The sequence below is a fragment of the Ovis canadensis genome, chromosome 12 (assembly GCF_042477335.2).
Source record: "Ovis canadensis isolate MfBH-ARS-UI-01 breed Bighorn chromosome 12, ARS-UI_OviCan_v2, whole genome shotgun sequence".
In the NCBI taxonomy this organism is placed as follows: Eukaryota; Metazoa; Chordata; class Mammalia; order Artiodactyla; family Bovidae; genus Ovis; species Ovis canadensis.
In genome coordinates this window covers 61,901,827-61,917,562 of record NC_091256.1, presented here as the reverse complement: position 1 = coordinate 61,917,562, position 15,736 = coordinate 61,901,827, and the positions used below count along the sequence as shown (strand labels likewise).

Genomic DNA, 15,736 nt, shown 5'->3' with positions numbered 1-15,736 from the left:
AGATCATAGCCAACATAATAAAGAAAGAAAAGTAGATGATGTGTATGATTATGAAAGGAGGTAAAAATCAATACAATTTGCAAAGGTACAATCATCTATCTAAAAAAGCCAGTAGAATAGATGGAAAACCTTAGAATAAGAGTCCAATACAATTGCTGAGTAAAAGACCAATGAATAAAAATCAATAGTATTGGCTAGGACATTCAGTTCAGTTCAGTTCAGTTGCTCAGTCGAGTCCGACTCTTTCAGACCCCATGGATTGCAGCACACCAAGCTTCCCTGTCCATTACCACCTCTTGCAGCTTGCTTAAACTCATGTCCATCAAGTCGGTGATGCCATCCAACCATCTCGTCCTCTGTCATCCCCTTCTCCTCCTGCCTTCAATCTTTCCCTGCATCAGGGTCTTTTCCAATTAGTCCATTCTTCCCAATCAAGCAGCCAAAATATTAGAGTTCAGCTTTCAGCATCAGTCCTTCCAATGAATATTCAGAACTGATCTCCTTTAGGATGGACCGTTTGGATCTCCTTGCTGTCCAAGGAGCTCTCAAGAGCCTTCTCCAACACCACAGTTCAAAAGCATCAGTTCTTCAGTGCTCAGTTTTCTTTATAGGCCAACTCTCATATCCATACTTGACCACTGGAAAAACCATAGCTTTGACTAGACGGACCTTTGTTGGCAAAGTAACGCCTCTGCTTTTTAATATGCTGTCTAGGTTGCTCTAGGTTGTCATAGTTTTTCTTCCAAGGAGCAAGAATCTTTTAATTTCATGGCTGCAGTCACTATCTGCAGTGATTTTGAAGCCCAAAAAGATAAAGTCTGTCACTGTTTCCATTGTTTCCCATCTATTGGACATGAAGTGATGGGACTGGATGTCATGATCTCAGTTTTTTGAATGTTGAGTTTTTCACCCTCCTCTTTCACTTTCATCAAGAGGCTCTTTAGTTCTTCGCTTTCTGCCATAAGGGTGATGACATCTGCATATCTGAGGTTATTGCAATTTCTCCCAGCATTCTTGATTCCAGCCTGTGCTTCATCCAGACAGGGATTTCAAATGATGTACTCTGCATATAAGTTAAATAAGCAGGGTGACAATATACAGCCTTGACATACTCCTTTCCCGATTTGGAACCAGTCTGTTGTTCCATGTCCAGTTCTAACTGTTGCTTCTTGACCTCCATACAGATTTCTCAGGAGGCAGGTGAGATGGTCTGCTATTCCCATCTCTTTAAGTATTTCCCATAGTTTGTTGTGATCCACACAGTCAAAGGCTTTGGCATAGTCAATAAAGCATAAGTAGATGTTTTTCTGGAATGCTCTTGCTTTTTTGATGATCCAGTGGATGTTGGCAATTTGATCTCTGGTTCCTCTGCCTTTTCTAAATCCAGCTTGAACATCTGGAATTTCATGGTTCATGTATTGAAGCTTGGTTTGAAGAATTTTGAGCATTACTTTGCTAGTGTGTGAGATGAGTGCAATTGTGCAGTAGTTTGAACATTCTTTGGCTTTGCCTTTCTTTGGGATTGGAATGAAAACTGACTTTATCCAGTCCTGCGGTCACTGCTGAGTTTTTCAAATTTGCTGGCATATTGAGCGCAGCACTTTCACAGCATCATCTTTTGAGATTTGAAATAACTCAACTGGAATTCCATCACCTCCACTATCTTTGTTGGTAGTGATGCTTCCTAAGGCCCACTTGACTTCACATTACAGGATGTCTGGCTCTAGGTGAGTGATCACACCATCATGGTTATCTGGGTCATGAAGATCTTTTTTGTATAGTTCTTCTGTGTATTCTTGCCACCCCTTCTTAATCTCTTTTGCTTCTGTTAGGTCCATACCATTTCTGTCCTTTATCATGCCCATCTTTGCATGAAATGTTCCTTTGGTATCTCAAATTTTCTTTAAGAGATCTCTAGTCTTTCCCATTCTATTTTTTCCCCCTATTTCTTTTCATTGATCACTGAGGAAGGCTTCTTATTGCTCCTTGCTTTTCCTTGGAACTCTGCACCTAGATGGGTATATCTTTCCTTTTCTCCTTTGCCTTTAGTGTCTCTTCTTTTCTTAGCTATTTTTAAGGCCTCCTCAGACAACAATTTTGCCTTTTTGCATGTCTTTTTCTTAGGGATGGTCTTGATCACTGCCTCCTGTACAATGTCATGAACCTCTGTCCATAGTTCTTCAAGCACTCTGGCTATCAGATCTAAACCTTAGAGTCTATTTGTCATGTCCACTGTATAATCATAAGGGATTTGATTTAGGTCATACTTGAATGGTCTAGTGGTTTTCTCTACTTTCTTCCATTTAAGTCTGAATTTTGCAATAAGGAATTCATGATCTGAGCCACAATCAGCTCCCGGTCTTGTTTTTGCTGACTGTACAGAACATAGCATAGATTAGGACATTAGGCTGAGTGAGATAAGCCAGTCACAAAAGGAGAAATAATTATGACTCCACTTATATGAGGTCCCTGGAGGAGTGAAACTCAAAGATTGAAAGTAGGAGGATGGGTGGTAGGGGCTGGAATAGGAGGTGCGGAGTGAGTGTTTAATAGGGACAGAGTAGCTTCTCCAGTTTCGGTGGGCAGGGGCTACTCTCTAGCTGTGGTGCATGAGTTTTTCATTGCAATGGTTTCTCTCTTGTGCGGAGCACAGGCTGTAGGGTGCCTTACAGTACAGGCTGTAGGATTTTAGTAGTTGTGGCACATGGGCTAAGTTGTCCCATAGCATGTGGGATCTTCCCAGACCAGGGATTGAGCCCATGTGCCCTGCACTGGCAGACAGATTCTATACCACTCCGCCATCAGGGAAGTCCCAGGGACAGAGTTTTAATTTGGGAAGATGAAAAGGTCCTGGGGTGGATGGTGGTGATGGTTGTACAACAATATGAATGTGCTTAACGTCACTGAGCTATGCACTTTAAAAATGGTTAGAAAGTAAATTTTACGTTAGGTCTAATTTATAAAAATAAAAAAAACAATAATATAGGAAAGAAGCCAGATAAGTCGCAAAAGTCACATATTGTATGTATGAGTATGTGTGAGCCCATTTTTAAGAAATATCCAGAAAAGGCAAATCCATAGAAACAGAAAGCAGACTGGGGGCTGTAGGGAGAATAGGAAATCACTGTATAATTCGTTTCAGGGGCCCTTGCAGTGGTGACAACATTTGAGGTGGGGGTGCGGTCACACAACATTGTGAATGTACTAACTGCCACTGGAACAACCGACACTTTAAAATGGTTAATTTTACGTTATGTAAATCTCACCTCAATTTTTTAAAATGAAAAAACAATAATATTGCTCTATACCAGCAATAACAAATTAGGAAAAAAGAATTCATAACAGCAAGAGAGAAAATAAAGCATCTAGGAATTAACTTAGGTGAAAATACAGACAACCTGTATGGAGAGAGCTGTAAACTGAGATGAAGGCTGAAGTGCTGATTTGAGTCAGTAAGGGGTCCTTTGCCTTCTCGGGGGCAAGAGCAACATGGCACAGATGTCAGTTCTTCCTAATTAATCTGTACGGTCCATTCAATCCTAGTCAAAACTACAGTTGGAGTTTTGCAGAAACTAGAAAAGCTTACTCTGAAATTTATGACAGAAAAAGGTATGAATAATGGAGTAAACATTTTAAAAAGGGGAAGAGGAGAGCTTGCTCTCCCAGATGTTGGGGTACATGACAGGGGTTAGTCACACACCATGGTAGGGTGACAGTCACACATCCAGGCAGGAAGGACACATGGGGCAAGGGATGGGAAAGGTGTGTCAGTGTGAGTTGGCAGGGCTGGCATGGGGAGCGTGGAGCATGTTTTCTCACTTTTGGGTAGGATTCCTCTGCTTCCTATTAAATTGCAGGCATTCCTCCGCCACTTGGAGAGCCCTCCGGGAATGCCTGGTGGCCTGGGAGGGACAGGGAAGGGGCCTCAGATACTGCCCCAAGCACCTGAGCCCTCAGGCAAACAGTGGATGTGTGTGGTTACAAATATCAGAATTTCTGACCAATGAATGGGCAGAACTGGAGAAGATCATGACCGTGCCCATCTGTAGGGACTGTTATCTAGGAAACACAAGGAATTCTTCAATTTAACAGGAAGGAGAAGAACCCTACCCAAAAAGTGAGAAAATGGTCATGTTTCAGAAGACCTCATGTGGGGACACCTTCAAGCCCAGTAGAGAAATGCACATGAGTGCCACCTCCCCACCAGACAGTCCACCAGGGAAGACTGGAGCATATGCAGCCGTGGGACCCTGGGAGAGTGGATGGGGTGGCCAGGTGTGAACGTGGCAAGCAGCTGCAGCCAGGGTGGCTGGATATGATCGGGGTGGCCAGGTGGGGACAAGGCAGCCCAGCTGGAGATGTGGCCAGCTGGGTGATGACCTCCCCAAAGAGCTGTGTGGGTGTTGCAGGCCTCCCCAAGTGTGGATGGGCAGCCTGAAGGAGGCACCTCACAGGGCCAGAGCATGTCTGAATGCTCAGGGCTCTGCAGACGTGTCCTGAAATCCAAGGCTGAGTGAATGATGGTGGGGGGCGAAATATGGGGTTGGCAGTGTCAGCACCCCAAACAGCCAGTGTAGCCTGGAGGGAGCGGGATGAGCGGGAGTGGGAGGGTGACCGGCACCCCTTGGCCCCTGGTCAGAAGGACTGGGGCCCTTTTTATTTACTTATTTATAGTTTTGGCTACACTGAATCTTTGCGCAGGCTTTCTCTAGTTGTGGTGAGCAGGGGTCTACTGTTTGTCATGGTGCACAGGCTTCTCATTGCAGTAGCTTCTCTTATTGTGGAGCACAGGCTCTGCGCAGGATCAACAGCTGTGGGGCACAGGCTTAGTTGCTCCAAGGCACGTGGAAACTTCCCAGACGGGGGATTGAACCTGTGTCGCCTGCATCGGCATGCGGATTCTTATCCACTATGGCACCAAGGAAGTCAGGAGGGCCCTTTTGCCCAAGAATCCCCAGCCATGCACACTCAACAGGCTACCCGGGCCATCAGGGGTCCTGGTCTTGCAGGCTTGCCTGGGTTTTCTCTTCACTGCTCTCTGGGTGACCATCTTGCTGGCAGGCAGGCCCTGAAGGGGGCCCCCCTGCAAGCTTGCGTGAGGTTTATTCCCAGCATGGGTCTGAATCAGTGTCCTACTCCTTGGCAGAGAGCCTGTGGCCACCCAATGGGGTGTGGGGGTCACATGCGCTACGGGAGGAGTGTGGGGAGCCCAGGACAGGTGGTTGGTGGAAGCAGCCTCTCCTGGACCCCTGTGTCCAGGCTCTCGTATCGGCCTCTCTGGCTGGCCTCTCTGGCTGCTGCACAAGACCCCCTCACCCCCTACCCCTCACGAAGCTCAGCTTCTAAGGCACAAGGCTCTCCAAGGCAGGTCTCAGGGAGACCTGCAGAACAGAGCTGCAGTCCCCTATCCTTTGGGTGGTGACTATCTCATGTCCTAGGGGGCCAGTGCCCTCCCACACGGGGTCTGCGGGCCTCACCTGGGCACCTCAAGCATTGATCACTCCTGTCCCAGCGCTGGAGAAACTCGGGGTCTTTTTAAAGGAAAACTCTGGTTTCTCAGCTCCCTGTGTAGCCATTTTGAGGGGGGCTGGCCAGGCTGTCCCCTCCCCCATCATGGCCACAGGGCTCATGGGAGCTCTGAGAAGACTTGCCACTGCAGCTGCAAGGTCACAGGCCCAACACTGGATGAGCACAGAACTAACCCCAGTGTGGAAGGTGGACATGCAGGGTGCAGGGGTGGCGCCAGCTTGGCTCTGGCAGTTTGAAATATGAGGCTGTTGGAAGAAATCGCAGAACTGGGTGTGGGGTTAGAGGCTGGGGAGGTGGGGGCGGTCACCAACACGGCTTCATGTCCAAAGAGCAAGATGGGACCGGCCTGCTGCTGCTGCTGATGGCTAGCTGAATCCCCAGACACTTTCTTCTTCTGTTCTTCCTCTTCTTATGACGAGGTGGGTTTTTTTTTTGTTTTGTTTTGTTTTTTTTTTATTACTGAGGACTCTGCTCCTGAGTGGAAGCCCCTGGCATTCCATGTAGACAGACAGGCACACAACCTTAGTTTTCTCTCGAGCAGAAGTTAAAGATTATTCAAGGCAGAATTCCTGGGCTGTGCTGCAGAAGCGGGTTGTACCAGGCAAAGGCTTCCACCGCATCCCCCGGCCAGGCCGCGATAAGGCAGCGGGAGCTGCACCTTGGTGACACTGCCTGCCGCCTCTACGGGGACAAGGTAGGATTGAGGCCCACAGCTGGTGCTGGGGAGAGCTTCTCTTGTGGGGGTCTGCGGTCACTCCGTGGCCTCTGCACAGAGCTGGCTCGAGAACTCCCCTCCCCCGACTTTGAAACTTTGCTGCTGTCCAGTTTGCGGTCACCGGGTGCCGCCTGGGGCCAGGGGGGCCATTGCAGCTGCAAGCTCAGGGTCTGAGCACTGGGCCAGCAGAGAGTCGCCTGCAGGGAAAGTAGGGGTCTTTGGAAGAGCCTGTTTTGGCTGGAGGGTTTTCTCTCTGCTCTTTGTTGGGCGAGGGGGTGGGGACCAGGTCAGCGGCACACCCTGGGGCCTGTGTGGAAAGAGTGGAGCGGGCTGGGCTCTCCAGGGGACGGAGGGGCACGCCGCCCTTGTGAGGGGGTTCACGGGCCTCCCTCAGGGACATTGGTGGGTGTTTTCGAGCCTCTGGTGGGCAAGGGTGACTGTTAAGGCCCCAAACTGTTTACGGAGCGTGCCTGTGACATGGCCGCCTTTGAGGGTGGCAGCCAGAGTGCAGGCCCCGTGCAAGGGAGCAGACCTGAAACGCATGAGTTTGCATGACAGTGGCCACAAGGCTCTCGCAGGGAAACCAGAGGCACTCCACATATACAGTCACGTGTATCTGTGAGTTCCCCCAGGGGCATGGAATTCAGGATCGGCTCAAGCAGGACCAGCTTCCTTCACCAAAGCTGAAATTCTATCCTGTCCAGGATGCCCCAGTAAGAAGAGGGTACAAAAGAAGTAAGACGTGGGTCTAAGACTTGGGACGGCTCCGGCGCAGCGTTCACTCTGTGTGGCCTCGTGGGAAGATGGGCAGGGCTTAGGGAGGCCACGCCTGACCAGGGAGGTGGACGCTGGTTGGGGTGCTGGACCCCACATGGCCTTGTGATGGGAAAACCCAGAGAAATGGACACTGTCCCAGCAGAATCTCAACTGTCAGAGAAGAGGGGGAAGGTATGGCAGAAGCGTTAGGCTAGGTAATCAGAGGCATGTCCTGAAAGACAGTGACAGCAGACGGGTCCTCGGCCCAGTTTGCTTACAGGTCATTCCAGGGTCGTGGACACTGTTCACAGACCTCAGAGGGTGGGAGGGCACTGACTCAGTTTTAATTTCGTTTTTATCAGAGTTACACTTGTATGTGGTTTAAGATTCAAACATTTCTACAAGGCTCAGACAAATACGCCCCGCCAGCCACCCATGCTGGCCCCTGAGGCAACTAATTGCCTCTCCCACATAATTCCTAGGCCGTTTACCAGCATTTGGGCAACAACACGATTGAATAACAGCTTCTCATTGTTTCAGGTTTAGGTATTGTCTATTGAATTCACCCCAGGGAAGCTGGTGTTTATTTCTTCTGCCTTTTCCCTTCCCCCACGCACTCAGGTCCCCCTGTTTTTCCAACAGAGTGACGTTCTAATTTTAATTAGCTCTGAGTTCGGTGGTAAGGTCTGTCTGTGTTCACACCAGACCTGAGGCAGGCCATGGTTACTGTTCCAATCTGAACATGTGCAGTTTTCCCCAGAGTTAATCATCGCCTTCCTTTTTTCATGCTTGCTGAGTTTTCTCTGAACTCATGACTAATTCGTCCTCAGACTCTTGCTGTGGCTTCAGTTCAAACACACGGGCATTTCTGAGGCAGCGCCTCTGGGAGCCTCCGCCCTGGCCCCTTGGGGGCTGATCCTCTTAGGTCTACAGGAGGGCTGGCACCCCGAGATCTCTGGATCTCACTGGGAAGATTTCCTTTGCTTTTCCTTTGGGTTGGATTTTCCTGGACCCCACACTCTCCTCTTTCTGGGTTCACCCTGGTCCTGATGAAGCACATCCTTCCTGAGAAAGGGCGCCCACAAACATGGGGCTTTTAATGCCTGTCCCTCCCCAACATGGAGGCCTGTCTCTGGGGGTGGCCCTCCAGCTCAGAACCTTGTCCCCCCAACCTGGGACCCCAGACTCTGATGCTGCTGCAGGTGAATTCCATGTCACTTCAACTCCTGATCAGGAGGTCAACTGGCTTGTCAGTTCTTACTGGAAGTTTCAGGGCTCCTTTTTGTCTCCAGTGTTCTGACGGTTCATGAAAATGGCCTTTGTATGGGTTCCTTCTCACTTTCTACCATGAGCTCTGTGGCTCAATGAGTCTGGAAATTCTTGCTCATTTCCAGGATATTTTCTTTAATCATTAATTTTAAATTGTTTCCCGGCTCCTGTTTTATCTATTCCCTCTTTCATGGTAAGTATCACTGGGACCTGGGAGCTCATAGACGGGAGCAAGTGATCTGATCTCCTTTTCTGGGTCTTTCAGCTTTAGTTTCCTTTGTTGAGGTTTGTGCTTGGTCTCTGAATATTTATTTCTAAAGCACTCTGATTTTTTTCTGTGGTCACTCTATTTTCTCTTCTCTCTTTGAAGAGATCAACAGTAGTTGTTTGTTTTTAAGTTTTTTTCCCCCTTGTACAGGCTCTGTCTGCAGAAATGCAATAAACAAATTTTTCCATAATCACACTTACTATATCAAAGTTAAAACTTAACCATAACAAGATAATCCATAAGTAAAGTCTGCAGACAAATCATCAATTTGAGAAAATATTTTAAAGCAGACAAGTGATTACAAGATAAATATTGTATTAAGAACTTATAAATTGTCAAGAAAAAGATAAGAAACTCCATGGAAAGATGGGTGAGGGCTGTGACTGGCAACCCACTGAGAAATCTGGGAGCTGTCTAATGAGAATGCCTGATTTGCTGGCATCCGGGAAGCTAGAATCCCAGACATCGGATCAGTGTCCAAGGAGCAGAGCCTGGAACAAGGTCCTAGTGTGAGAGGGGACCCAGGAGCACCAATTGGCCCACCTCAGTGTGGGTCACCGTCCCAAGGGTGACTTCCCAGGAGGCCACTGAGAGCCCTGGGCTGGGGTGCCATGCACCTGCAGAAGGGAGCCTGAGTTGGGGCACCTGGCTTCTTTGGAGGTGAGCTGTCACCCAGAATGTGTCACTTGGGAAAAATGAAAAAACAGAAGCACAGATTGCCAGAGGGGCCAGAGGGAGGGGAGCTCGCTCTCGCATGTTGTAGAGGCATTCAGGGCCAGGCCATCTGGTCATATCACACAATTAGAAGCATCTGCAAACCCTGAATCCACCGGGTGTCTGCAAGGGCGCCAGGCAGGGGTGGTCCTGCAGCATCTCACAGCCCCTCTGGGGGTGGTGGTGCAGAGCGAGAGCTAGGCGTGTGGTTGCCCTGGGGAAGCTGTAGCAAAGTGCCACAAATCCAGGGCTTAGAGAGTAGAAGCCAGTTCCCTCCGCTGCTGAAGGCAGGGGGTCTGAGCTCAGAGCTCTTGTGAGGCCACTTCCCCAAGTTCTCCCAGGGTCTGTATCCTGATCGCCTTGTTTTTTTTTCTAAGTGTAGTATTTCTTAAAACAATTGTATTTATTTATGGCTGTACTGGGTCTTTGTTGCTGTGAGGGCTTTCTCTAGTTGCGGCAAGCTGGGCTACTCTCTAGTTTTGGTGCACAGACTTCTCACTCTGGGGGCTTCTCGTGGAGCACGGGCTCTACAGTGTGTGGGCTTTAGTAGTTGTGGTGCCCAGGCTCTAAAGCACAGGCTCAGTAGTTGCACACGGGCTTAGTTGCTCCATGGCATATATGAGTGAGTGAGTGAAGTCACTCAGTCGTGTCCGACTCTTTGTGATCCCTTGGACAGTAGCCTACCAGGCTCCTCTGTCCATAGGATTTTCCAGGCAAGAGTACTGGAGTGGGTTGCCATTTCCTTCTCCAGGAGATCTTCCCAACCCAGGGATCAAACCCAGGTCTCCCACATTGTAGGCAGACGCTTTACCATCTGAGCCACCAGGGAAGAGCCCATGGCATGTAGGATCCTCCCAAATCAGGGATTGAACCTGTGTCTCCTGCACTGGCAGGCAGATTCTTTACCACTGAGCCACCAGGGAAGACCCTGATTGCCTCTTCTTATAAGGACACCAGTCAGATTAGATCAGAGCCCACTGGTCCTGTCTTACCTTAATTCCCTCTGAAAAGGCCCCGTCTCCAAACATGGTCACATTCTGAGTCCCAAGGGCCAGAGTTTCAACATATAACTCTGGGGAACCCAATTCAGCACTTCCAAGGAGAGAAGGCATCCAGGTGACTCAGGGGCATCACCACACAGGTGAGGAGTGACATGTCATGCTTGCAAAGACTCCAGTAAAACCCATAGTCACAGAAGTGTACCTGCAGATCACATGTGCTTGCGTTCTACATGTGAGCATCGAGTTTTGTGCACAAGGAGAGCACATGAGAGATGATCCGGGCATGTGTGTCTGTGTGAAGAACAAAAAATGCCTCCTACAGGAAGACAGAGGGCAGATGTATGAGCTCTGAGGGGTGACGAGGGGGTGGCTACATGGGGTCCCAGTGGTGGCTGGTCTGTCCCTGGGGGTCCCAGTGGGGACTGGTCTGTCCTCTGGGGTCCTAGTGTGGGCCTGTTTCCTGGTTTTGGCCCCTGGTGTATCCTTCCCACGTGGGGTCACTGTGAGGGCAACATTCCCACTGGATGGTGTCCTTTGCACAGGGAGGCCCCTGGGGGGTTTGGGGCTGGCCAGTGAGCATGCCTTCCCCACCAGCCCAGGGCTTCAGTGGACCAAGCGCCAAGCCAGCTATCCCTGGAAGAGGAGGCCTTGTGCCAGACATGGTTTCTGTTCCCAGGCAGTGTGGGGAGCAGCCGGTGGGACCACTCATGACTCCCTCCCGTCAGGATTAACCCCAGACAGGATCTTTAACAAGAAGTCAGCTCCAAGGAGTGGCACTTTCCCTCTGACCCATCAGGTCACGCTGGGATTAGCAGAAGTTCAGGGACTGAAGGGTCACCCAGGGTGTTTGTCCACAAAAAGGTTTAGCAAAGGGCAGATCTGTCCCCAATTTGGACAAGTGCAGAGTTCCTGGAGCGTGGGCCCTTGGGTGCTGGTCTGGGGAGGGGCCGTGTCCTAGGACGTGGAATTCGTGTTCTGTTTTCCTAAAAAGAAACAATGTGATAAAGTGCCACTCTAGGCTACTGGCTCACCTTTGAGAAGCAAGGGGTCAGGAGGGCTGACATCTCTCCTACCTCAGACAGAAGCCTGGGGTGATCAGCACGGAGCCAACACCTCACTGCCCACAGCCCCTCTCCCTTCCAGGCCGTGGTGCTTCCCCACCCCACTCAGGCCAGCTCCCCCTCCTCCCTGCCCATCCTGCTCTACCAAAACCTTTTTTCACTTTCTATCAATGCCAGTAACACCAGAGGGGCCACTGGGTCCCCCGAGACATCATAGGTCTCCAGCAAGTGAGGTGCCTCGAGGGAGCAAAGGGTCCCCAAGCACGGCACTCCACACAGGTGGGCAGGATCCGGGCCAGAGTCTCACCTTGTCCTGTGGGCATCCCCAGGTCCCCTGCAGGAGGGGTACCAGCCTGTTCCAATGTCCTGCTGAACAAGTGTCCAGAACATAGCCTCAGAGAGCTCTGAAGGAGGTGGCTACACCAGGGGCCCACATCAGGACCCACGTTCGCTGGGGTGGAGATGGCCTCCAGGAAACGGCATTTGGAGGAAGTGTGGAGCCCACAGAAGGCATAGCCAGGGGAAGGCCTTAGGAACAATAGGCAGGTTCAGTGGAGCAGGCCACTGTCCACCTCTTCAGCTACCAAGCCTAAGGTCACTGTCTGCTGGCCACTGAGCCCGGGAAGACGAATCGTGGGAGCCACGCCCACCTGATCTGTTTCCTGGAGGCTGAGGGAGGTAGGGGCCAAACTGCCTGCCCTTCCTGAATTATGACTTCACTCCTGGTCCCCCTACCCCTGACTGGGGTCCCGAGGGCTGCTCTAACCCGGGACCAAACTGTCCACACCAGTGGATTGCCCAGGTTTTAACCTCCACTCCGCGAAACCCTCCATGCCTGAGAGCCCATCCTGTGATTTCACCTCCAAGGGTCAGTAGCGTTCTCCTTGCAGCAAAGCTAGGCCCCGGGCCACTGCTCCAACCACCAGGCCTGAGGCTGCCCAGGGTCATTCAGGTTACCTTGTCCTTTGGACCTACAAGAGCCCCGCAGCCCCACACCTAGTCCTGGGCAGGACTGGAGGGTCTGGAATGGGATGGTCCTGGACCACAGTGGGTTGAATATGTTACTAGCAGTCCCAGGGGCTGGTTGTGGCATTTGCTCATTTCTACGGTGGAGACACCCACCACAGATCTCAAGGCACTGAGGTGCAGCCAGCAGGCCCTGAGCTGGGGACCAGTGTGGCGAGCTGGGTGGGGGGCTTCCTGGACAGCCTGGGTGAGGAATTCAGGGCTTTCTGAGTCCTTTCCAAGGGGGTCCTGGGTGGATCAAGAATCGCTGGAAGCTGGATGTCCCCAGGTCTAAAAGTGGGCAACTTAGGGCCACGTGGCTGTGGTCCCAGGGAGACGGAGTAGGCCCCAGTCTCCATTGCCCCCCATCCCTGTGAACTGGGGCAGGATGGGGGCGGGGCACATGGCCACACACCCAATGAAGCTGAAAGGCCCTGTATGCTACCCTGCTCTCTGGGTGCTAGGGGGTGGGGGTGGGGGCAGACCCTGCAGCCTTTGATTTGCGGGGAGGGGCCAGCATAGCTCTGAGAAACATGGGAAGGGGGTAGAGGAGGGGGCCCTGGAGGGTTCTCAGCTGAGAGTTTGGGGGGCAGTGAGTGGAGGACTACAGGACCCCCAGCCCTGGGGATGGGCTGAGGGATCCACACTAGACAGGCAGGCTATGCTGGTGGGTGTTGAGCGGTTGCAGCCACCTTGTAGAGAAGGATGAGGTCAGCCATGTTCTCACTGGGAAGGCGGCATGGCGAGGGGCTGTCGCAGCCTGTGGCGCGGGGGCCAGGGTGGACGGTCGGCTCTGGAGCCAGGCTGTCTCCAGCAAGTCCTGAGGACAGTGAAAGCCTCACTGAGAGGAGCATTTCCCTGGAGCAGATCTGATCACCCCAAGGACAGAGCACGGGGCGGGTAGTGCTCAGCTCTGGGGATGCAGCTGGACCCCAGGGCTCCTGGCAGTGTGGAGCAGGGAGGCTGCTGGGCAAGCACCCCACCCTTCCCTGAGCCTCTGATGTGAGCAGACAGATGCTTGCCTTCAGCTGCAGCAGGGTGTGGGGGCTCTGGTCCTAGTAGGGTCCCCACCTGGGCAAGGCTTGTAGGACAGTGTGTAGGGGGGGTAATTTTTCTGGTGGGACTCATGCAATCCCGCCTCCCTTTGCCCAGTAGACTGGAGCGCAGGTGCAGGTCTGCAAACAAAGGTGCGGTTGGCCAGGCACTTAACGCTTCCCTGGGGTGGGGCAGCCGGGGGGCTGGGCACCACTGGGACCAGTAGTGCTTTGCCCTGGGCACTCGGCCACGTGCCCCTAGGTGGGGATAGTGGATCCTCGCACCTGTCCGCCACCACCCTCTTTGGTCTTGCAGTGAACAATGTGGGCAGGGGCCCCGAGGTGGCCTCATTGTGGGGACCACTCCTCCCAGGGTGGGGAGGGTGTGGCTGGGAGAGAGCTGAGCTTTGCATAGGGAAACCCAAGCCAGCCAGGTGCCCAGGTGCAGGGGGCTGATGCTGGGGGCTCAGGTCTGCATGCAAGAGGGTTGGGAGGGAGGGGCTGAGACTCTGTACCCCACCCCCACACCTGGGACCAGGGGGACCATGGGGGACTACGGGGAACTATGGAGGACTACGGGGGATTACAGCGGACTAAGGGGGACTATCGGAGAAGGCAATGGCAGCCCACTCCAGTACTCTTGCCTGGCAGAGGAGCCTGGTGGGGTGCAGTCCATGGGGTCGCTAGGAGTCGGACACGACTGAAGCGACTTAGCAGCAGCAAGGGGGACTATGGGGGACTATGGGGAACTAGAGGGGATATGGAGGACCATGAAGGACTATAGGGGACTACAGGGGGCCATGGGGGACCATGGGGGACTATGGACAGCCAGGGGGGACTACAGGGAACTAGGGAGACTACGGGGGGCGGGTACTACAGGTACTATGGGGGACCACAGGGGACTATGGGGAACTAGGGGTACAATGGGGGACAGGAGGCACTATGGGGAACTATGAGGGACTAGGGGAATTAGGGAGACTACAGGGGACTATGGGGGAGTAGGGGGACCAGGGGGACTATGGGGACTATGGGGGACTATGGAGGGACTTGGAGCAGGAAGCCAGTGTTCACGCCTCAGGGACCATCCCTGGGCCCGCTCACTAAATCAGTCTAAGAGATGGTTTCCAGAAAATTCAGACCTTTAAGTTGAAGCGGCTTTGCTGGTGGGGTGTCCTGGCTCCGCTCTGCCACCTTTCATCCCTTCTTCCCTCCCCTGCCCCAGCCCTCTATGGGATCCCGGGGCCCGTAGCCCTGGACTCCCCAGCCCTCTCCAGTGTCCAGAGGTGTGGGCCCTCTGGGACCCCGGCCACATGCAGGGTCCCAGGGTGCACCAGACACTTGAGCCTGACTGTAGGGGTACTCTCTGGGGGGGCTGGGGAGGTGGTGATTCTTGGAGAGAGGACTCCTCCCACCCCACCTGCCCCACCCCAGGGGTGTGGCACAGCCTCTGGGCCCAGGTTCAAACCACTGTGACCCTGGGGGAGGGTTCAGGTTCTAAAAGCTCCCAGGCACAGCCACACCCAGTGGGTCAGAGGTCAAGGGCCTGAACACCTCCACTGCCTGCTCTTCAGGGCCTGCTCCTGTCCCCTCCCCATGGCTCTGCCTGCCTCCTCCTGCATCCACACAATCCACACACATGCTTGATCACACACCCACAGCCCCACATTCTCCAGGCACAGCCTCTTGAACACATGTACCCATGCACACACACTCAATCACACACCCAATCACACACCCACAACCCCACATTCTCCAGGCACAGCCTCTTGAACACATGTACCCATGCACACACACCCAATCACACACCCAATCACACACCCACAACCCCACATTCCCCAGGCACAGTCTCATGCACACACACATGCAGAGGAGTGTGCGCCTGGGGCTGGCAGTCAGGTGAGAGCACTGCAGATGCCCCCTGCCCACATCGTGGCTGCTCATCTCATTCAGCCCTGGGGATAGGGGACTGACAGCCCCACAGCAGCCTCCCAGAGAGACAGTGTCAACAGGACCATGCTGGTCTCACCAGGTAGGGCTCTCACTCACTCTTGGCCTGGCGGCCCCTCCCACCCACAAACTCTGCCTGATTTAAGCCACCGGTTCCTTCTCGCCTCCACCTTCTCCAGGAACAGGGCAAGACCCCCATTCCCCTACCTTCTGAAAACCCTCCCTGACTTCTCCCCAAGCTTCCATCACACATTGGACATTCGGCAACCTCATCCATTCCCAAAGTCAGTGAGAAGTGACAGAGCAGAGGACTCGGTGGATGGTGGGAGAGGGAGTAGCCTGCAAGGGTGGTGCTGGCCCCAGGCCTCCTCTGCTGGGGATCCTGGGCTGTGCAGCACACCTGAGTTTCCAGGAAGCTGAGTTTACACTGCTCCCCT

The 15,736-nt window shown here is 52.7% G+C and overlaps 1 protein-coding gene across 1 annotated transcript in view; it reads left to right on the top strand.

Moving 5' to 3' along the window:
- Positions 1-6,142: 6,142 nt before the first annotated feature.
- Positions 6,143-15,736, top strand: part of TTLL10 (tubulin tyrosine ligase like 10) — a 51,835-nt gene continuing 42,241 nt past the window's right edge. Inside the window, exon 1 of the mRNA XM_069544894.1 lies at positions 6,143-6,223. The gene's annotated coding sequence lies outside the window, so the exon portion shown is untranslated. The remainder of the gene's footprint in view (positions 6,224-15,736) is intronic.